Below are 25,163 nucleotides of genomic sequence, written 5' to 3'. Positions count from 1 at the left end.
GAAAATAGTATTTTGAAGACTGACACATTCATTTTTTAGGATTTTACTACTGTGTGAAAGCTGGACCTGGATCATATCAACTTAACAGCTCTGCTCCGGTCTTAAGTGGATTTGGGAAGGTTTACACTCTACCAAACGCAGCCTAGGAAGCTTTTCTCCAAGCACATCAATCTGGTGTGTTACATTTTCTATTATCTTTATAGTTACTTAGTACCTCTACAAACCTATGATGTCCACCTTTTATGTATGGTCTATAGTTTAGATAAGATAACCTTTATTAGTCCCACTCGTGGGAAATTTGTTTTTAAAAAATTGCTAAAACTTTAGTTACAAAAGATTGCGAGAAAATAAAGAGAAGATAAGAAAGAAGCTCAGAATGAGCAGAGCTGCTGTAACAGGCTGCCACACGCGGGGGGCGCCGGAACATTTGTCTTATCTTTTACAGATAAGGTTTGACTTATCTTTTAGATTTATCCTTTACAGGTTTCCTTGAGCTAAACAAATAATGTTTAGAGCTAACTTAGTTTGATAACTACAGTTACTAATACCTGTGAATAAAAATGATGGTTTCTACCATTAAAACCCATGTGGTTTCATTTCAGCTCTTCTTCTAAATCAGCAAATCAGACAATTAAATCAGACAATTTGCTGCACACATGTTAAAATTAAATATTATAGTTCAGTCTTGGAACTTTTCAGAGAACATTCTCATTATCGTTATGCAGCCTGAGGATCAGAGAGCCCATAGGTCAGGATAAACCTGGCTGGGGAAACCTTCAGTTCACTCATTAAGACCTACTCAAGGTCCCTTAATCCCCCCCAAAAATAATATTGCTGTGAGGTCAGAGAAGCTTATTTCTGTGTTTGAGTGAGTAAGTGATTTAGCTATGGACTTATCTCCAGGCAGTTAAAAACCAGACCAGGCCACTCATCACTAGCCAAGCGATGCTACTGACTAACCAAAACCATACGAATCACTTGGCTCTTCAAATAACTGGAGTTGGTCTCTAATTTACCATCACTGGCATGTCGCTGGTGTCGACATATATGCAGGCTTCTCCAAAAGTGAGTCCTCCGTCCTCCTGCAGGATAGCCAACAAATTAAAAAATGAGTAAGAAAAGTAACATTTAGAGGCGTTTTCTTTACAAAATGAACAAATTGCATCAGCAGAATCTCATCCCAACAATTAGTTTGTTACCAATCCTTAGGCAGTGGTTCAGCTATCGAAAAATAACTTAAAGCATCCCAAATGTTGCTTAAACTAGCATTTTACATGGCAAACACCAGAAAATAGTTCATTGTGAGCGGGTGGATAGCCCAATGAGTAGTTTCAAAGCAGCCCTTCAATAAATTATTAATAGTTTTTGCACTGTGATGGCATAGTTTACTCAAATTATATTTACAAAAGTGTAGAAAACTTTTAAAACTTAGGACAGGAAGACTCTGATACATGTTGAAAGCAGGGGCAAGCTGACTTGTGCTGAGCTCATTAATAAAACAGCTTTCCCATGAATTTTCCTTGCAGCTTCCCAAACGGAAAGTAGTATGGCATGCAGAGTCTGTAGACAACTGTAGGACAGCCCACTCAGGCTAATAATTATTCTGCAGAAGAGTATAAACAGAGGGGTTATTACTGTCCAAGCAAAATGTAAACACAGGGTTTGCTTGTTACGATACACATTTAGAGCCCAAAAGTCACCATGCTGCACCTGGTGGCCGTCTATCTGGGAAGGTACAATGCTCCAGCCTCCACATATTCATTCATATTATAGTATGCATTAATATTACATAAGGTAGATGGCATTATGGTATTTGCAACAATAACTTGTGGAGTGCAAATACGGAGAACAATTCAAGCTACAATAAACAGTTGTTTTATTTACTCCTGTTGTTCCACTTCTAATAGGCCTTTAATCTGCTTTAGTAGTACAACATATATCATCCTAGACATTAATGGGAACATTAAGTATAATGAAATAGTTTTATAAGGTGAAATGGAAGAAAAACCAAGTAGTTTTATGTTGGACTGACTGTGCTGTGATTAAGATTGTCGCTGCAGAGAAAAAGAATCAGATTCCCTTTATTACACAATCTGATTGCAAGAATCCCTTTTTAATATGACATTTTTATATTGACAGCCAGCAGGGCTTGGCAGACTCCAAAAACGAAGGTACAAGGAGTTATACTCATAAAAAACTAATTACCGTAGTTTTCGGGTCATAAGCTGCTACCTTTTCCCCACACTGTGAACACTGTGGCTTATACTGACGTGCGGTTAATGCATTTTTTTTTCCATGCGGCCAAAAACATTTTGCCTGGTAACAGTAGACCAATCAAAATGATAAGTAGTGTATATATACGGTATATATTTTTATCGGTTGTTAAGAGACGTTGTAATGTTGTTTGTGCACTGCTCCGTAAAAAACCCATAAGCAACGTAATTTGTGTGTTACCGATACGTACGTATACTTAAAGGTAGCCGTGTTACAGACGCTGTTCGAGGAAAAAAAAGCATTTGCAGAATGTATTTTTGTATGTTACCATAACATTTATGTTACCTTACGGATTAAATTAAACGTTAAAAATCCTCACGTGTAGTATTTCTCTGTAAATATCTCATATTACAGGTGAAACGCATACGGCTTAAAATACGGTGCGGCCTGTACAAGTACAAAATTGGTTTTCTTTCTACAATTAGAGCATGCGGCTTTTAATCAGGTGCGCTCTGTAGTCTGGGATTTATGGTAGATACACTGCACATTTTGTCTCTATTATGCCAACTCTTGTCAATGTGAGCCTGAACAACTATCTGATGAGTTTCACTAAACTCTAAAAAGAAAAAAAAAATCTATAAATTGTGTAACAATTTTAGAATAATGTCCCATTAAATTAACATTAAACATTAAATTATAAAAACCATGAATATTGCATCATCTATAAAACATAATATCATGAAAAGAATCTGGGAATGTGGAGAAATCTCTGTATGCAAGGGAAAAGGCCAAATGTCTTTTTTCTTCTTTTTTTTTTAAATCTGGACTAAAGACATCCAGTTTGTCACCACCATCTCTGATTGTGGCAATGATCGAAATGTATTAGTGCTTATGGAATTGGCAGTTTGCACATCTGGAAAAGTGACATCAAGAGTCTGGGGGATGAACCTGTAGTCCAGATCATCTGGTGCAATACTACAAAGAAGATCCGGGACCATTGAGAGTCCTGTATCAGACAAAAATGGGACAACATTCCTCTCCCAAAAGTCTGCTCTAACCTTCAACGTGAAACTGAAACGGCATTATCTATATTTATTGCTTCTGCAGTCTGCACTCATACAACCTCTTAGCTTTTTAGTTTTTTTTTAATTTATTTTAAATGATTAAAGTGGGGCATTCTTATCACAGCTATCATGATTTAAAGCTAATACCTAACAAAAAATATTCTTGATTAGCCTCACTAATGAACCTTTACACTAGATTAAGCTTAATTTTTACAATGTTTCAGAACTGATTAACTGGCTTTCTACACTTTACGATCATGTTAAATGTTAAATGCAACATATCAGTGATCTGGATCACGCATGATCCATGCAGTCACAAAGTAAGCAGTATTTGGCAGTTTTAAAAAATAACTAGTCCTAACTGGAGAGCTCAATTAAAGATGGAAAGAAAACAAACCTCTTTTAAAATCTCACTGAGATCTGAACAACTTTAATAACTAAATGCTGATTAGGAACAGAGCGTCTCTAAACTCTATGACATTTGACTTGGGTCATATGTTCAGACAAAGGTGGTCGTTTCTATAGTGCCCTTTAACAATCATAATTTGCCTTCCATTTCAAAAGTGAACAGTTCAAACATATTGGGGAGCCTTATTTTTGTGCAAAAGCTTGTTTTTTTGAGACAGTTGTAGTCATCTAGTGGCCATAAAAAAGAAGACATGTTTAAGGAAAATATGTCTGTCTTTTAAACATTAGAATTACTCGGTCAGGGCTTTGTGGTTCTACCAAAGTTGCAGTTTTCATCAACATCTATCCATGAGAACATGTCTTGATTTTATCCTATTAGACATTCATGTTAATTGGAGTTTGAAATGTTCGGGCGACTCCTCCTGGAAGTCATTTGACTGGTTATTTTGAAGTTCCTGACTAAAGGAATAGGGAGCAAGCCTATTTAGTGTCACTTACGTGGCCACAGGGACTTATAAACAGCATGTATAATTATAATAAAGAATTCAGTGATTTTACTCTAAAATACAGTTTCATTTGCACCTCAATCCACAGCTACTACAAAGTATAACACTTTCCTATTTCTACTAGAATCAGCATGATGAATCAAGCCCGTGGCTAGAGGTATCAGTCGGTCTACTCAAAAATTACACACTGCCCGGCACAACCACCACACATTACTATACACATGCATACAGGTTACTTTTGATGAGTAAAGCAGGAGATGATATTTTAAAGTCTTTCAGCACGTTGGCAAAATGATTAATTTGAGGAAATTTGTCACACGTGTGTGTACGGAGCACTGAACAAATGATGGAAAGATTCTGGATGAGTGCTGTCACCTCTTCCGCTGCTGTACAAGCACTTCATATCCAGCGTCATCCACATTGTGTGCTGCCACCAGCTTGTATTAATAACTTGTCAACAGAAGTGTTTGATCCAGTCAAGTGACGATCGGTACCGCCCGCATAAAAAAGGAGGGTTCCTGCCCCTTCTTGAAATTTTCACATTGATTTTCTAAGTGTAAGCTTGAAGAAAAACGGCTCACTTGGCAGCTGAGTGGTCACATAGATGTCATTACTCTTTGACAATGACAATAGTTGAGCAGAAACTGGTGTAGGAGTAGGTATCTATTTTAACAATAAGGCTGAGTATGTGCTTGATACCTTTCCTTCTGCTTCCCCAAGAGAGCCTTTTCTGACTCCTTTGTTGCACCATGATTTTTTCCTTAACAAAGTTGACAAGTTTTATATAAACTTCTTTTAGTCTTTAAAAAGACAAATTGGACCAGACTGAAACATACCGCTGTGCCTCTTGCTACGATCTTCCTGGATGTCTTTACCTCTCTGCGCTCTTGTCTGACTAAGTGCAGCTATACTAGCATAGTTATCTATTAACTATTAGCTGACAATGACAAGTAGGGAAGGATTTTTTAATTATTTATTTATTTTTACAACTGGTGCTTTAGGAAAAGTAGCAATAAAATACTGAAAACACAAAATGATTTGCATTAGGTCTCAGTCATCAAAGCTTTCATTACTGAAGTGTTAAACGAGTTATTAAAAGTTTTGTCTTTAGCAAATGTGGTTCGGGGTGATTAGCGAGATAAAACTCATGCGCAGATGATAAATGAGAGTTCTTGTTTACGTGCTAATGCTAGCTAGGTTTCCCACAAAACGCAAATGGTAACTGATCTCAAGGCACTGAGAGCAGAGCCAGCAATGGCGTTCCTCACGTGCTTGTCCCCCGTCATTCTCTCATCAAAGACCAGAGGTTTATTCACAATGTTTAAAAGACCTACATGTAGAGTGGTGAATTGTTCTTTAATGTCAGTCAGGGACACTTTGGATGGGAAGGCATGTTCACTTGAAATAGGTGAAACATATCCAAGGCTGTCAATGAGCAGAACAATTGATATCTACTTCAACTATATATTATATAAAAATTCAATTAATTTTTTTATAGTGCCAAATCACAACAGAAGTCACTTAAAGGTGCATTATATTGTAAGGTAAAGACCCTACAGCAATACATAAAAAATCCCACCAATCAAACAATCCCCTATGAGCAAGCACTTGGCAACAATGGAAAGGAGAAACTTCAACTCAACAGGAAGAAACCCCCTACAGAAGCAGGCTGCCATCTGTTGTGACACTGTGGAAGAGATCCAGATTAATAATAACTAAAGATTAAATACAGAGTGGTGCATCAATACTTAGAGAGTGTAAAGAGGGGAATGAAGAAGAAACACTCAGAGCATCATGGGAAGCCCCCAGCAGCCTAGGCCTGTTGCAACACAACTAAGAAAGGGTTCAGGTACTCTTGATCCAGCACTAACTATAAGATTTATCAAAAGGGAAAGTTTTAAGCCTAATCTTATAGGAGAGTGTCCTGTTTTCTGAATGCAAACTGGGAGCTGGTTCAACGGAACACCAGAGCTGAAGGCTTTGCCTCCCAACTCTAGTAACCAGTAGCACTGTGAGCCTGCAGTCTAAAGTAAAGAGCTCTGTTAGGATAACAAGGAACGATGAAGTCTTTAAGATAACATGGGCCTGATCAGACAAGATCTTGTATGAGAGGTGAAACCTTTTAAATTTGACTTTGGATTTTCCTTTCTTTTTTTAGTCCTCATCAGAACTCTTGCTGCAGCATATTCAATCAACTGAAGGCCTTCCAGGGAACTTTTAGGACGGCTAGATCACTCTGACATGGGGTGTTTCTAAAGAACATCATTTGGATGTCTGAATTTGGGAATTTCAGACTTATAAGAGATACAGTGGGAAATAAAATTCCACAGGGTGTCTCAGCATATCAGAGGAGTGTGTCTGACTGAAAACTGAAAAATCTCTTACTGACATTCTGATGTCAGTGTCATGTAATAAGACCTGAAATAAAGGTCGTATGGATGTCTGTGTTATCTTGAATATAAGATGAACTGCAAGAGGCAACCGTATCTACATCAGACAGTGCGATGTAATTTTTAAGGTCATGACTTATGGAAACACATATTGCTGCTGAGTTTTGGATTTTTTTATTTTTCAAGCTCTGGAGTTTCCACTTGTAAATTTCTGACCCCAGAAAATGAATGCAGCATAAGTAATGTGGTGCCAGTACTGAACACTTTTCAAGGGCATTTTAGATTCCTAGCTTCAACAAATATCACTTGGACAGTAAATGGTGTATTCCAATGTCTGAGGGGTCCTCGGGGTCATATTTGGTATGCCTTAAAAAAAAAATCACAAAATGCAAAACCTTGCCACGGCTGTGCCAATCTCTCTGCCCCTGAGCACATTCGTAATCACGTAAGCGATCCCCCCCTACTCAGTACCACCAGCATCACCGCACTCCTACTTCACTGAACACCCAGTAAAAGTGATCATTTCAGTTGAATCTAAAGCATGAATTCAGCTGTTAGAGGACAAAAGGTTGCCTTATTCAGATGTTTTATTCAAAATGACATCATCTGAATAGCTCCTATTATCAAAAGGCAGTCTTCAGAAATATTCAAAATAATACTCGGGTGATATGTAGACCTTTGTCAAAGTTTCCGAACAATGGCTTTTGTTCAGCAAGAGTTGTAGCTCAATATCTCCCCACTCCTGTCAATTATTGGCTGCTAAACAAGCATCCTACAGTAGTGGGACCATTAGAAAGGTAGCGGAGTAAATTCTGCCACTCTTCTCATTTATCTTCTTTTCACGATGACAGTGCCATTATACACTTGTTCGTGAGAGAGAAGTTTTTCCTACTATTTTCTGGGCTCCATTAAGCTTCTCTATGCTCCTCTCTTTGAGTCCTTTGCTGGATTAAATATGAAGGACAGACAGAGCGGGGTGGGAAAAAAAAGACAAGGACAGGAGAAAGCTGGAAAAAGGTGCTGAATTAATTTGTGGAGAGCAATTTTATAACCAATTAAAAAGGATTTTTTTTATGTCCTAAACGATGTCTTCAAAAATTCCAATTTTGATGAATTTCAGTGAAGTTTTACTTCACTTTGATGCACAAAAATGGTCTTAATTAAACATACTGAAGATATTTCCAGCGAGCAAAAAACGTGTTAACTCTTTACCCTCCTGCAGGTAACCTTTGTTTGTCTTTTCTGATCTAAGCAGTGTCTAACATATTTTGGCATGCTTCCAGAACAAAATGACAAAACAAAACAGATGTGCATTAAAGGTCTGTGAGGGCGATCCCTACCTGTACCCTTGGAAAAACCATTAGAACCATGGAAAAACATCAAACTACATCTTTACTGATTCATACTGAGGTGTCCAAACGGGTGTATGTGATATCCTCGTGTTGGTGTTGTACGTGCATCATCATCATAATGTTGGTCCAGGATTAACATTGCAACCGACCAATCATCGAATGTCATAGCTTTGCAATGTGGCAGGAAAAATTTAAATATGCCCTTTTTATATATAAAACTCTTTACTGGTAAGCATTTCAAGTGTCTTCTTTATTAATTTATAGCATATAATAAATGCATTGTCAAGTTAGCTTTGCTGTTAGTCAAACATAGGTTACTCATATCGGGTTGCTAGCAACAGTTTTTAGTAGCATTAACTGATCTTCATGGTTAATGATAACTGAATCCTCAGACAACATCATTGGTTAGTTGCCATGCTGATCCTTGACCAACATGATTTTGACAATGTAGAAACAACAAAAACATGGAGATATTAGATTGTGTGTCATAACTCATCATTAAGGGTATAGGGTTTTAGGCTAAAAAGGTTACGACTGACCAACCAGATTTGGCCCAGAGACAATGATAAGTGGAACGGTACCTATATAGGACTTTCAGTACAAGTCTCATTTGCCAAGTCAAACACATTATTCTGTGCCAAAGTGCTTTACCATACATTCATATTTCAATGAATAGATTAAGGACAACCTGGGGTTTAATATGTTGTCCAAAGACACTTCAACATACAGGCTGGATATATCTGTATCCTGAGCCCCAATCCCTATGTCTGTAGATATGTGGTAGGTCTTTACAGCCTTAGATGCTTTAGATCTCTTTTTCCTCTTTTTTGGGGAGGTGTTTTCATTCACTGACCCGTAGCTGTTTTTGTTAGTGCTTCACCTACATTCTGTCACATCATGCACAATTCTGCTTTTGTTTAATATCTAGTGAGTGTCACTGCTGCTCTGATGAAGTTCAGAAAAAAGTATACCGTCTAATGTTCAGATTCTTTTTCCATCCTTTGTTTTGATGACAGAGATGAAGTTAAGAGCTCAGCATGATGTAGCCTCCAGCTAGACATCAGACTTTTTTAATTACATATGAGCCAGTGTGCTGCTCGGGATCCTCAGGGATGAAGATCGGTAGTTTGTGAGTGGATATAAGTGTAACTAAAAAATAGCAGGGTCACCTTACAGTATTATAAAACTTGAAGAGGATTTTAGAACTGCAAAAATGAGCAAAGGTTTCTTTCTTTTGAGAGCAATGAAAATACTCTACAGCAATCATGCCACACAGTGCAGGCTAGCTTCCAAAGCTTCCCTTTTATTATCTTTGCAATAGTTTCCACAAGTACTTACATTGTGTGTCGGTCTCTATTGACTGGTATTATCAATTTAACCACAATTTCCACAATGTTGTTCATTTAACAGTAAGTTAAATCCCCAAAAGAATGTCATGGATTTAGTTATTGTGCAGCTTGTTTAGTCTTTTTTGCATTTCTACACTTTGGGAAGCAGTAATAAGCAGAAAGAGCAAGCTTTTAGAAGTTTCTGGTTATAATATAAATTTTCTTTGACATCACAGTAACGTTTAAAATGTAGAAGTTTTCAGCCACATTCTGAAGTTGTAGATGGATCTTTATTCTGTGGTTTCCAAAAGAATTTGTTGACATTTTCTCACAATATACATCATTTTTCTGCATAAGTATTGACACGCAAAGTTTAAATTTATTGTGTGTTATTCGATTTGACAGCATTATTACTTCATGATAGTATCTTTTCTGACTTTCTTATATTATTTGTACTTTTTTGCCAGTTGTTTCCACATTCCATTTTCCCTTCCTCAACAGGTGACTACGTGTTAATGACCGTTTACTTCGACCTCAGCAGGAGGATGGGCTACTTCACCATCCAGACCTACATCCCCTGCATCCTGACTGTGGTTCTCTCCTGGGTCTCCTTCTGGATCAAGAGTGATGCCACGCCTGCAAGGACGGCTTTAGGTAAGCTACACAATTTCTCTGCAATCTGAGTTAGGTAGCAATACCAAGGATCTATTTTTGAATGAAATACCAACTCCATTGCCACTTCATCTATGTCACTGCAGTTGTTACCTGTAAAATCTTTCAAATTACCGGAATATATTCACCTAGCATTCGTTTGGAGTCAAAACTGTTGAGTACGTGTGCATGGGCATAATATATTAGTCATTTGCAAATGAATATGTACGTGACAGTGGGAATTTAGAGGTGCATTAAACCATCATGAAAATTCATGTCCCATCAGCTTGCTTGTTTCCGTTTTGTACTTTGTTGTAGTGTTATTCTTTCTCCTTGCATGACTTGACAACTGTTTTGAATTATTTTCCTCTCTGCTGCATGCCTATCATTAGTTCATTTGCTTTCCTGTGGATGATGATGTTGTGCAAGGTGCTGCTGATTTAAGATGGAACTCGAGGTAAGTGTTTGATGAGTTCATGACCACCCCATCCAGTCATAGCTTCATAATTTTATTTAGTTAGGACTTCTATTTCCCCCCTGTGGGTGCCTCATTACAAGCTCATGCTGCGCGGACAAACAATGTTCATATTCACTGAGCTTTGATTAAATTCTCTTTGAGGTCCTGACTTTTTAAAGAGATAGCAAAAGCTGAATTTTGGGGACATAGAAATGTATTTAAACTGTCCGTGACATCTCGTACTGGCTTAAAAATAATGATTGTGGCGTCTGAATGCTGATCACAGTATAAACACCTAAAATGTTGATGTAGAGTAGGGAACAATTTGATATTAGGTGCATACTAGATGATATATGGCACACAGATAAGCATACAGAGATAACTGGTTAAAGCAGACACCAGCAACAAACAAATACATTACATGTATTATATTTTCTCACTGAAAATCCAATTAAGCGCCAGTGCCCCCGGTACCAAATTAACTGGTTAACACTTTGAAGTCCAACTCATCTTTGCAGTTGACCCTCTAACCCTAAGTTAGAATATGTCACTTAGTAAAAATTGTAATTAACTTGTTTCCCCACAAGTTCTGGCATTGGTTTTGGCATGGAATATAGTAAATAATGATTCCACTGACACACATCAAACACTTTGCCTTAATATGGCATCAGGGTTAGGAATTATTATCTATGGTGATTTAGTCCTCGGGGGTTTAGGCATAGGGTTGAGGAGCTAGGGCAGGGGTCAGCAACCTTTAACACCCAAAGAGCCACTTGGACACAGTTTCCACGCAAAAAAAAACACTGGGAGCCGCAAATACTTTTTGACATCTAAAATGAAGATAACGCTGTATATATTGTTTTTTTTACCTTTGTGCTTTGTGTGAACAACTAAAGTAAGTAAGTAAAGTTTATTTATTAAGCGCTTTTCACAGACAGGCAGTCACAAAGCGCTGTACACAAATATTAAAATAAACCATACAATCAATAGAATTATACACAATGTAAAAGATCAAATGTAAATAATGTAAAGAATATAAAATACGTAGATCAACAAAAGGCTTGTTTGAACAGAAACGTTTTTAACTGCTTTTTAAAAGAATCCACAGAGCAACTAAGGTGTGTTGCTTATGAAATCCATGAAGTGCTACAGAGAAAATTACATTTTATTTATGTAATTAACACATTTTGAACTCTTAAAGAAGTATAACAAAAGGAAAGACACCCAGCTGAACTAAAATGATCCATGTAGCAAACAAAAACTGTTGTGAGCCGCCACCCTTATATCACCTTTGGGCTTTTGGAGCCTTGGCCTGGCTTTTAAAAAGTAATTGGAAAAAATTGCACTATTCTGCTGAAAAAGGAAAAATAGATATTTACAAAATTCTGCCTAAATATGTATTTTACCTGGTTAATGTGTGTGGCGGGGCGTGGTCTGCAGTGCCGAAGCATGGGAGTCGGATGCACCTGAGCGGCACCCACAATCACGCCTCGCTGCCTTAAAGTCTGTGCTCTCTCTGCTGTTGTGTTGGTGTGTGTCGGGCTGTGAGCTGAAAAGCTACAGCCGGCTGTATGCGTACAGCAACCATTTATGAAAAGTGGTCAATAAAGAGATGCTGAAAAGCATTTTCATCTAAACATCGTCGGGTCTGCCGTGATATGTTTACAATGAGACTTCTGGTCCCGAACCTCTGCGCACAGCGTCTGTAAATCGGGGCTTTCATCTTTATGCAAGACTGTAAACTGTCATCTGTGAGGCGTGAGCGGTGTTTGTTTGTAACATAGTTCACGGTGGAGAACAGCTGCTGACATACAGTAATGTGGATCCGAAGATCCATAATTGGCCTAACTGGGGTTGAAAGTCTCGATAAATACACGGCGTTTCGGCGGGTACACCGGCTTCCGCGAGTGTGATGCTTATTTTGAGCGATGAAAAAATAATAAGATATAATTTTATTTTTATATTTCAAAATCACAATAATCTTCCAATTTAGAACTGCAAGTTAAAAAAAAAAAGAACTAAACACAAATAAAATGCACTTCAGCTAAATACTTCTAATTTATTTTCCCAAACCACCCGGAGCCGCAAAATAAAGACTAAAGAGCCATGCGGCTCCAGAGCCGCGGGTTGCCGACCCCTGAGCTAGGGTCACATTTATCCTGTTGTATAGAATTTTTACCTATGACCTTAAAGGAAATCTTTTAACAGAAATCCAAATGCATAAGCAATACATAAATGGAATTATAAAAGGTAACATCTTCTAGTTTCTGCTACTTTATTTGTTTAGCACATAGCTTCAGTGCAACATGTCCTTAGCACTTTCCTCATTAGCCCTTAAATCTTGATGCCAATGATAATATAGTCTTTCAAAAAGGGATAATGGAAATGTCATGAGATTCAGTTTTATTTAAAAAAGAAAAAAAACGTCATTATTATAAGGTTACATGAAAGTCATCCTGGTATTCATGGGGAACAATTCACTTCCAATCTAGTTGACATCTGTTGAAAATAAAGCCTTTTGTTACGTGATTTACTTTGGTTGGTCACTCAAATTATCCCAAATTTCCCCAGGTAAGACCCCCAAATATCTAAATCATACTGTTATCTCCACTGCAGCAGCTGGCTTCAAATGCCTTGCTTTATGGCACTTTGGTGACACTTGATGGTAGCTAGACTCTAATTAACCTCTTTCACACAAATGTTCTCGCTTGACCCAAGAACTACACTTAAGATTATTTCTCCAACCTCTAGCCACCTTCACCCCAGCTGTCACTTGGGTTGAGACAATCCACGCCACTCTGAAGTTCTTTAATTCCTCTCAGTCCCTCCTGCCCTTCATCAGCCTGCCAATATTACAGAAGGTCATCTGGATGGTCTCTGCGTTAATATCAAAGTTTTACTGGAGTTTTGTCCCGCCCTATTCATTATCAAGCTCAAAGAAAACAATTCTCTGAACAATGAGGCCGCCACCAATAATATAATATCATTGCTTTGGCTTCACTGGGCCAAATTAAAGCTCTTTTCTTGTGCTGTTAATGAAAGCAGATGATGACAAGAGTATGTGTTCGGCCCAGCTTGCTTCTTGCTCGTAGGCTGATGCAAGTTGACACGATGACAGTTTAACATCAAAACAGTGTGAAGAGATCAAGAGAGACACAACAACTCGAAGGTTTATTTTGAGTTTGTTTATAGCACTAAAGGAGTTGCTCCTTCCAAAAGCAAATTCTCTTATCTTCCATAAGCCTCAGATCTATTAAACTGAGATATATTAGACAGGTTTTATTCTATACTAATTCCTCCCCCTTTTTTAACCAGCATATAAAGACTAAAGCTACTATGGTTTTTCTACTTTGCAATGACAGCTGCTTTGTAATGTGAATCACACACCTCACAGTGTATGTGTGCCAGTCTGACTCTCCACTCCTGTGTCAGCCTGCCTTTTTAAGCCTGCATAGGACATAACTAAGTCACTTAATGCTTACAGTGTGTGGGTGGCAGTGTATTACATGACCAAAGGCAGTGACAGACTTGTGATCTCCCTCTCACAACAGGTAGCGCGAAAAAGCAGGCAGCCCCAGTCCTGATAAACATCCAGTTTCGGGTCAACAACAGAAAGTCATTTAGCCTTCCTCCTCTAGTACAACGCCCCCGTTTTAGAGTCAGCCTGAGACCTGATCCCAAAGCTGAAAGGGGAGAGGAGAGATAAGCGCAGGAAAAGCTGGACACAAGGGAGGAACAGAAAAAAAGTGTAAAGCAAAGTGATGGCCTTTGGTACTTAAAGGCAGGGAGAAATGTCAGCTGGACGGAGTGGGATCAAGTCGGATTGAAGAGAAACTCGAGTCCAAGAAAAATACAGAGGATGCCACTGCCCCTGCTGACCCTCCACCCAACCGCTAAAGGGAAAGTGCCTCGACAAACCGTTAACATGTTCCAGGTGGATTTTCCAAAGAGCTCTCAGTCATACATTACTGCTTCAGCAGGATATGTGGACACCAGCGAGCTAAAAGTAAGTGAGCTGAGCTCAGGCTGATTCCCATTAGACCTCAATCTTTGTAGCGCAAATGGATCTTGACATAGATACAGGGGGTTGGTGATGGGAAATAAAACCACCCCAAGGCAGAAGCTGAGACTGTAGAGCTTTGGGGGTGTGAAGAAGAACCATGGTGCTGGAATTAATTGAATCTACTGGTAACATCCATCATCATGCTTCATAGCATTATCCAGAGAAATACAGAGTATCACTTAGTGTCACCAATTTACTTCAAGGAGATCCACAGAGAACAGAGTCTTCCCCAAACTCTACCATTTTTGCTTTTAATTGTATGTACGTAGGTTTTAAGATTTCTGCCATTAACCCATAGGGGGCAGCTCAGTGAAAATAAGTATTTAAAAGCAAAAGAAATAATAGCCCGAATTGTAAGGTACTTTTGAAGAGACGCTTCACCACCAAGTCTCAGAAAGGATTTGCAACATTTTTGTAGAACACACAAGACCCGTGTCTCCAGAGGAAACTGTGCAAAACCTAATAAATTGCCTTAAGCATCAGTTGTGACTGGAGACAACAAAACTGAGAATGAAAACAGTCTGGAGGGGATAAGAAAGAAGTGAGCTACCAGCCCTCCTGTAGCCTCCTCATCTCTGCTCGAGGCTATATTAGCTACTACAAGCATAACAGAGCTGAATCTCTGACCTGTTAGCAAGAACACTTTAACTTGGTGAAGAAACTATGTTTCTTTGTTTCTCCTGAATGCATTTTACTCATTTTTTAAGCTAACAGTATGATGGTTTTGGATGAATGCCATGCTATAAATTGCTTTACTGCTTTTTACACTGAACAAAAATATAAACGCAACACTTTTGTTTTTGCTCCCATTCCCCATGGGATGGACGTAGAGACCTAAAATTCATTCCAGATACACAATATAACCATCCCTCCCAAACAGTGGTCACAAATCAGTCCAAATGTGTGGTAGTGGGCACGTCTGCTATATTGAGATAATCCATCCCACCTCACAGGTGTGCCACATCAGGATGCTGATCTGACATCATGAGTAGTGCACAGGTGTACCTCAGACTGCCCACAACAAAAGGCCACCCTGGAATGTGCAGTTTTTTGCGCTATTGGGGGTCTGGGGACCCAGAACCGGTCAGTATCTGGTGTGACCACCATTTGCCTCATGCAGTGCAACACATCGTCGCATGGAGTCTATCAGATTGTCAATTGTGGCCTGTGGAATGTTGGTCCACTCCACTTCAATGGCTGTGCGAGGTTGTTGGATATTCGTGGGAACTGGTACACGCTGTCGTATACGCCGGTCAAGCACATCCCGAACATGCTCAATGGGTGACATGTCCGGTGAGTATGCTGGCCATGCAAGAACTGGGACATTCTCAGCTGCCATCTGCCCTGAACAATGTGAACCATGATTCATCCGTGAAGCGCACACCTCTCCAACGTGCCAGACGCCATCGAATGTGAGCATTTGCCCACACAAGTTTGTTACAGCGACGAGCTGGAGTCAGGTCAAGACCCCGATGAGGACGACGGGCATGCAGTTGAGCGTCCCTGAGACGGTTTCTGACAGTTTGTGCAGAAATTGTTTGGTTGTGCAAACCAATTGTTCCAGCAGCTGTCTGGGTGGCTGGTCTCAGACGATCTTGGAGGTGAACCTGCTGGATGTGGAGGTCCTGGGCTGGTGTGGTTACACGAGGTCTGCGGTTGTGAGGCCGGTTGGATGTGCTGCCATATTCTCTGAAACGCCTGTGGAGACGGCTTATGGTTGAGAAATGAACATTCAATGCACGGGCGACAGATCTGGTTGACATTCCTGCTGTCAGCATGCCAGTTGCACGCTCCCTCATTGCTTGTGGCATCTGTGGCATTTTGCTGTGAGACAAAACTGCACATTCCAGGGTGGCCTTTTGTTGTGGGCAGTCTGAGGTACACCTGTGCACTACTCATGATGTCAGATCAGCATCCTGATGTGGCACACCTGTGAGGTGGGATGGATTATTTCAATATAGCAGATGTGCCCACTACCACACATTTGGACTGATTTGTGACCACTGTTTGGGAGGGATGGTTATATTGTGTATCTGGAATGAATTTTAGGTCTCTACGTCCATCCCATGGGGAATGGGAGCAAAAACAAAAGTGTTGCGTTTATATTTTTGTTCAGTGTAAATAAAGCCATGAAGCCTCACATTACTTGCAAGGGTTTTTGGACCATTTTGCAATCCCCACATGTTCATGCCTAAACGCCAATGAGAGACTTTGTATTGAATTGTTCAAGTGTGGTCTGAATAAGACTCTTCAAATGGAAGAAAAACTAGATGGTGCTGGGAAATTGATGAAGATGCAACCACTAGCTGGTGGTACAGTGGCATTTATTCATTGATTCAAGACTTTCGTAGCTTTTTAATGAGAAAGAAAAGCAATATTGTGATTGCTTCCCTTTTGTCAGAGGGGGTTAGACTCTCTAGGAATTCAACTGTGGCTTTTATAAAGGCTGTTGTGACCATTATCCCAATAAGTCCTCTGAATTTAAAGCTAGAACGTGTCATTTTTAACTCCCCCAGATCCTAATCAGTCCATTAAGGTCCATTCCGGTAACAGAAGTTCAGTACTGATCACTTTAAGGCACAAACCACAAGGGTACAGCTAAGCACTCCCTGTAGAGCATATAATACAGGCTCGTCATCCAGTAACTGAAGTAAATCTGTTTTCTGATCTGATGACCCAGTGACTATGGTAGGGCCCATTTAAACACAAAAACTACCAAATTTTTCAAGTGCTGTCTGTGAATCAAAAACTGGAATTGCACATTTCTTGTGTTGCCAATGTTTTGTTGGATCATCCATCCACCTCAATCTCCTCCATCTGAGGACTGTCACTTCTCCTTTGCTTCCAAAAGAAAAGATTTTTAATTTATAACGCCACTAGAGAACTTATCACTTGAAGAGGAGCATTTGTCATTTGGGGGCATTTGCTAAACCAGCTGATACTGATTGTTTTTCTCAGTTTGACAGTCTCTAGCACCCACAGCTCCACTCTGGACACTTGTCATTTTCTTCCCAAGAAATGCTCTTCAAACCCAAACAACAAAGTGTTTGGTTAGTACACATGATGTATAATGTTCAAATAGTAATTTACTCAAATCCAAATGGAAATATTCTAAAACTCTGAGTTACTTTATCTCCAATATTCAATTTTGAAAAGCACTCTTAAACGCTCCCTTTTCAACAGTGCCAAAATGTTAGCCATAAGATAACGATTGTGCTAATTCTTATATTGTAATTGTAACACAAATTTAAAGAAGTTATTTGTGTCCAAAGTTGCTTAAATGTCATCTGACCATCAGAAGATACGCAGCTGAGTAAATATATTGTAGAGAGTAGACTCCCATCAGGCTATTTACTCCCAAGTGTCTCCTTGGTCAGAGGGCATGTAGGGCCATTTGACTGATTACACGTCTGGGTCGGGGCTTTAAGTCAGGCCTCTTCAGTCTGCGGGAAACACCTTTAATCACATTAGATTGAAGTTGCTGCGTGTAGCATTTTAACCTCAATCACCAGCACATTAATTTGAACACATCAGCATAATTACCATAAACAAACAAGGCTCTCACCGAGCAGACTGTCAGCTCTTATATATACTGTATTGTACTTTGTGTTGATGCGGTGGAAAGCCTGCCAGAGTGCTGCATAGCTCAAATCATGAACACCCTGAATTTTGTAAACAATACCAACTTTTAATCCGTTTCAACTATTTCAACTGCATAATTTCAATTTCACTTGTCAGAACACATATATGTTTTTTGGGGGGTGGCTTTGATCTCTAATCTTTTTGTAGCATTTCTGGCTATTTAAAAGAAAATATACCGATAGAATACAAACAGCCTTTATGATGGGATGCAAATCTGGTTTTGAGGCAAAAATATCAGAAAGAGTTATCATTTGTTTCACAAATTTGATTATCAGTTGAAGAGCAACGAGATGGCAATCACGAAAAAGCCAAGTTCAAGACTTCAGTAACAACAACACCATCATCCTGGAAAACAAAATTGCCTGTTATACAAGCTACAGCCTCAAGGGCTGAAAGACTGAGCCAAGGTAGAACTGTCGAGACTCTGCAGTAGCCCTGATGGACAATTGAGGCTGGCTCCAAAAGTGATTCGATCAATAAATTCACAAGCTTAGGTCTCAGTCACAGAGGCATAGAGGCTGATCGGGGGCCTTAAGTGCTTCAGTCAGATAAATATCAAGCTTACAGCCTCAGCATATATACATTTTTGCAACTGATCCATTTGGAGTTTGTTTAGCCTTAAGATTAGGTGTGATAAGACAGGCAGCTGTAGCCCATAGCTGGCTGCTAGCCATCACGTTGGTTAATTTGAGTCTTTGAACTGGACCTGTATGCATAGGTTCAGTTTGGTCAGTGCAAGTCATTTATTTAACACTAGCACACTGCAAAAACTCAAAATCTTTTATCAATCTTTTAATCTTGAACCTAGAAAATTTTCACTTGTTCCGTTGGCAGATTTTTTCTCTAAATACAAGATATTTTTGCTTGAAATAAGTGAAAAATCTGACAATGGAACAAGTGAAAACTTTCTACTTTCAAGATTCACTGTCTTAAAACAAGTTCATATATCTTAATGAAATATTACTCTTTAGCTGATTGTGTCTTATTTTCATTTCATTTATTTGTTCATTTTCAGGCACAACAAATACCTATATTGAACATAAAATGCACAAAACAAAAAACAAAAATTGCCTGAAAAAGGAGTGGGACGAAGAAAACTTATTAAATCCCACCCCTATACTCACTCATCAACAAAAAAAACAAACTTCCCGCAGCTACGCCCATCATTGCATACAGACCCATCAACAGCCCCGGGCACATACAAGCATCTAAACGGCAGCTCGCAAACAACAATTAGAGCCTTCATAACTGAATACAGAATATATAAATTATAAATTGCATTACCACAGGTAACTGGTAGTAATAACTACAAGTAACAAACACACATACATATACATACATATATATCTACACACACATGTACATATATGTACATATATACGCACACTTTTTTTTTTTTTTTTGGAATCCATACCAGCAATGGTAAGAGGACAGACATTACAGAGCACACTAAAAGCATCATTGAGTATACTGTGACCAGACCAACTGTTTGTAGAGAAATTTAAATCTATGAATATTTTTGCATTGTTTCAATTGTAAACTCAGACTGTTCCAGATTTTCACACCACATACAGACACACAAAAGCCTTTACGGGTTGTTCGAGTTCTGGGTAATTTGAATTCTCCAAAGCCTCTCACATTATAAACCTTTTCTCGAATTTCAAATCTAGTTTGTAAATTTGCCGGTAAAAGTTTAGTAAAAGCTTTATACAAAATTATGGATGTATTGTAATTAACCAGATCCTGAAATTTAAGTAACTTTGCCTGAAGAAAGAATTTGTGAGTATGATCTAGATAACCAGCCTTGTGAATAATACGCAGTGCTCGTTTCTGTACTGTGACTAATGGATTAGTTGTATTTTTATATGTGTTTCCCCACACTTCCACACAATATGTAAGATATGGAAGAACCAGAGTACAGTACAGAGTACGAAGTGCATCTTTATCAAGGAATTGTTTCACTTTGTTCAAAACTGCGAGGCTTCTGGAAATTTTGGTTTTTATGTGTCTGACGTGGGGTTTCCATGAAATTTTGTTATCAATTACGACTCCCAAAAATTTGTTTTCACTCACATTATCAATTGGTACACCTTCAATGATAATTGGTAATTCTACATTATATTTTAAATTACCAAAAAACATTGCTTTAGTTTTATTTATATTTAATGATAATTTATTTATGTCCATCCATTTTTTAATTAATTTTAGCTCCCTGTTTACGGTCATTACAAGATCAGTATAATCATCGCTACTGAAAAATATGTTGGTGTCATCTGCGAACAGTATGAGTTTAAGTACTTGAGAAACATCAAAAATATCATTTATGTATACATTGAAAAGTTTTGGTCCCAACACTGACCCTTGGGGAACACCACATGTAATACCAAGTTTCTCTGAGTGGTAATGCCCTATGCTAACATATTGTTCCCGACCCGTTAGGTAACTTTTTAACCAGTTACCAGCTTTCCCTCGAATACCATATCTTTCCAATTTATCCAATAATATTGAGTGATTGATTGTGTCGAAGGCCTTTTTGAGATCAACAAAAATACCAACTGCATATTTATTTTTATCCAGTGTATCAGTAATTTCTTCTACTGCCTCAATTATCGCCAAGTGGTTCTTTGCGCATTTTAAGTGCAATGAGATATTTATGACTAGAAATAAGACAAATATACTTGGTAAGATTTTGAGTTTTTGCAGTGCATTGCACACTATATGAATTCAGCTCACTAACCAACCTAGCATTACCTGATAAATTTGCACTCCATTCTATCATGCAGTTGCACTAAATGTAAGCAAAGAAACAAGAACCAATAACAACAAAAACCACATGGCTGCAATCATAACGCTGACAAAGTGTGCATTCCAATAGGAGAGGCTACATCCATCTTTCATTTACAACTTTTGATCAAGAAAGATTCATAAATACAATGCTGAGGTTTATTTCCAGAAAACAAATAAAATTCAGTATCTTTTAGTTTTTCAGTTCAAAGAGAGAAAGCTCTATAGTCTCAGTCACAGTGAAAACTCATGCAGTCCTGTGACCCGGCCACTGATCCTCCACTGGTACTTCTCTGTACTATTTATAGACACACCAAGCTGTGGTCTGTTCCACCTGGCTTACCCCTGGACACAAAACAAAGGTCAGTGTCTGGTATTTGTTAACATATTGTGGCAACAGCCAGTACCAACCAGACATGTATGACAGTTTTATACCAGCTGTCATGTGTTTGAAACCTCATGAACAAAACCAGAAAATCTGTTCTTTCTTGCTGCTGTGATCACACCGCCGAGATTATTTTGCACTCGCATTGATGTGTCAGTGGCATATTTGCTTTCTACAGGCATATGCACTGGAGCTTTCTCACTTCTTTGCGGTGGCACTTTGTTTTCCGTTTGTAGATGCGAGACACCGTGTGGTTCAGGAATCACCCAGTTGCTATGGCATCATGTAGCGCCAATTTCCCCAGAATGAATTAATCTATGCAAAGACAACCCGCGACCTTGATTTGAAATAGCAGCCAAATAAAAAAGAAAGGGAGGAAAGGCACTGCCAGAGCGCGTGCCGTTTTATTGAGATCGTACTGTTTTCAGCATCTGATCAGATAGTGGGATCTAAGGTATGAGGAGAAGAGTTTTTCATTTACCTAGTTGAGCACTTAAATCTAATGAGCAGCGATGAAGGGAAAGTCTAGACGAGCACTAGACCAGAGGAGGTAGCTGGAAATAGATGGGAGCAACTCGTCTCTATGGAAACCACAGGCAAAAACAGTGGCACACACACACACACACACACACACACACACACCACCACCACCACCACCACCACAAAAGACATGTAGGAGAGAAGAGGATGAAAGAGACCGAGAAGAGAGAGGGGAGAGGAAGGGTGAGGTGCGGTGTGGAAAGAAAAGAGGGGAGGGAGAGGGAAAAATGGCGAGCCCATGACAATGATGTGTATGTGTCACAGCAGTCGATATCGATGCCCCCGGTGGGCATTACTGTCACTGGGCTCATCTCTCTTAAAAAGAATTGATTTCATGTCGCCAAGCGAACACAGCGGTCTCCCTTAAGACACCATGGGGAGTAATTACTCCACGGTGCCATTAATGACACAATAACACACAGTTAAAAGTTACCTCCAGACAGATCCACACAAACAGCTGTGGAAATAATGATGACAAAGGGCATCCTATCAGAATTTCAGAATCTTCTTGCATCCTGCTCATCAGCCTTCACAACAAGAATGAAGATCTGGAAATCTCAGCAGAGAACTGGAAACACTGTAACTGATCAATGCAAACGTAACTCCTGCAAAGTTAAATTGTTGTAATGAAAATATACTCAGAGCTCTTTTTGTTATTAGGTACACCTTGCTAGAACCCTTTTTGCCATCTTAAATGCCTTAAGTCTTCATGGCATAGACTTACAAAGCAGATTTATACCCATATGACATGATGGGTTTGCAGTTTGTCAGATCCGGCACAAATCTTTGGTTCCGCCACATCTCAAAACGGCTGTTTGGGATTAAGACCTGGTAACTGTGGTGGTAATTTGTGTATGATGAACTCATTGTCATGTTCCAGAAGCCAATCTGAGAGAAAATTATTTTTAGTGAGGTTGCAAGCAGCCAATAGAAAATGCACATATGAGAAGGAATTGACGTGATTGGCAACAACACTCCAGATGAAACCATGCTTCATGTTAGGACCCTACTTTAAAATGTCACAACAGAAATAAAGAATCATCAGACCAGTCAGTGTTTTCTCCCCAGTCTTGCAAGCTCCACCAGGAAGTCCACCCGTCTTTCCTTCGTCCCGGTGCATGCTTGATACAGCACATGTGCATTCAGTGCCACATAATTGATCAGTGGACTTTGATCAGTGGGTTTCACTCATCAGTGGGTTTCACCCACTGTGGAGTTTTGATGAGTTACTCGCATCAGCATGATTGGGTGAATAAAGTAAAAACCGTTCTGACAGCTCAGAGTAGAAAAGAGCTATAAAAGCACTAGTCCATTTACTATTTTAGTTACTTCTGCTTTGTATGCAGCTCAAAGCTGTTTGAGCAACAAACATGCTGATGCCAGAGAATGAATAAGCCTGCAGCTCATTGGATATTTTCTGCAAAACCCTAAAGATGGTTGTATGGGAAGATCCCAATAGATTGTTGGTTGGAGACTTGTCTGAGTATTTCAGTAACTGCGAAAATGACAACAATCACAGCATTTTACTGAGATCTACTTTGTAGACAGAAGAACTCAAATGTAATAGAAATGAACAGACATTACGTTGGCCTCGTAGTCTTTTAAATAGCAAATAGCTAACAGGACTGAAAGACAAATAAAGGGTGTTAGGAAGGTTTTTGGAATTCCATGGTGGATGTTAATCTCTTGGAAGGTCAGATAGAATAGGCTTTTTGTTTTGCTGTAGTTTTTTTTTTTTTTTAATGATTGCTCTAATTGCCCATTTTTTTAATTGGATGGACTTTTTGACATTTTTACTGTGAGGAATATTATTACGTAAAATAAATCAACACAATTAGTTAAATACAACCATTATACAATTCTGAACATGGCTGTTATTACTATTTTTTAAGAGCTTGGTTACCTCCCAAAGTAACGTGCTCTCCAGTTACGGTGATTATGCACAAGCATGGCTATTACACATCTTCAATTCAGTGTGAGGTTTTTTTTGCTGTAGGGGTCAAGCTAATGCAAGCGTTCTAGCCTCATTTCCATCACTCATCACTGTCATTAAAAGAAAAGTGGACTGATGAGAGCTCTGCCTCTCCAGAGGCCGACTAATGACCACATCCTGTACATCAGTCAGGATGTTAACTGTCAGCATGACGCGGCCTCTCACTATAACAGTCAGGAATAAATCGCAGTGGAGAATGCCGCTTTAACATTTCGCTATTACATAATCACAGAGTCCAATTTCTTCTAAAGAAAAATTAATTGTTAGACACAGTTAACTAGACATGTGACATGATAGAAGGCTAAAGTAGTAGATGGCATGTTAAAATTTAAAGAGGAAATCTTTATCTCCTAATTGAATTTTAAAGTAGCATGTTATTAACTATTGTCTGTTTTAATTTGGTTTAGAAAAAGGAGGTCATAGTTTTTGTATTACTACATTTGATTAAATCCAGAAACCAGAGTCTAAAATGTCCCCAATCTAAAGACTGAGGTTTTTTCACTACTTTGTTTTCTCCAAATTAACTTTTTTATTTAACCATACAGACTTTGTGTTTAAATTTTGACTTCTTCATAATTATTTTGACTCATAGGTCTTATCTCCTTAGACACTGACTGATGTCAACATTGCAGCAGTAATATTGATTGAGATCAATGCCATCACGTTTTGCTACTACTTAATTATTAACGCATAAGTATCTTGTGAATAGTCATTATTTTTGTTCAGTAACCTATTTATTTATTTGACAGACACTGTGGCTGTTAAGTAATATCCCGGTTGTAACCATGTTTTTATATAATATAGAAGAGAGCCTAATTATTTATGTCCATTTATGATTCATTATCCATGTTGCTGTATATCTGCGCAGGTGTGTCTTTGATGTCTTTACATAACAGAGAGTGTCTGTCAGTTCTCTGATCTCTGGTAATCTGATCTCAGGCATTATTAATGTGTTATGGCTGTAGTGACCACACAACAGTATATTATTATTAGAATTTGTAGAATTACAGTTTACATTTCAGACCTGCATGAGACACGTGGTGCCACTGTGGACCTGTGCTAGCAAAGATTAGCACGCTCTGGTCAGGCTACACAAAGACAGGCACTCATTATGCTCAGCATTGCACAACTATGCCGATGTTTTCACTCAACAGCAGCATTATGTTCTCTGCCACTGCTGCTGTTATATAACTGAAAGTGGCAGCTATTTTTATATTTTGTGGTTGAGTGGGTCAATAGCTCAAAAACGAATTTGAATTTCAGGGGGAAAACAGTATAACAGACTGTTGAAAAAAATGCCTGCTTTTGACAGGTTTATAAAAAAATTTTTTACCAGTCAATAGTTAACACTTTATAGAACCCCCAAGGTTGTATGGCCTAAAACCT

General features: G+C 38.8%; 1 pseudogene across 1 annotated transcript in view; it reads left to right on the top strand.

The window, feature by feature from the left end:
• LOC113016850 (gamma-aminobutyric acid receptor subunit gamma-3-like) overlaps positions 1-25,163 on the top strand; it is a 187,249-nt pseudogene that overhangs the window by 147,549 nt on the left and 14,537 nt on the right. The window contains exon 8 of the transcript XR_013905246.1: positions 9,764-9,916. The product of XR_013905246.1 is annotated as a gamma-aminobutyric acid receptor subunit gamma-3-like (transcript). The remainder of the gene's footprint in view (positions 1-9,763; positions 9,917-25,163) is intronic.

This window comes from Astatotilapia calliptera, chromosome 23 (assembly GCF_964374335.1).
Source record: "Astatotilapia calliptera chromosome 23, fAstCal68.1, whole genome shotgun sequence".
NCBI lineage: Eukaryota > Metazoa > Chordata > Actinopteri > Cichliformes > Cichlidae > Astatotilapia > Astatotilapia calliptera.
This window is presented reverse-complemented; position numbering and strand designations above follow the sequence as displayed.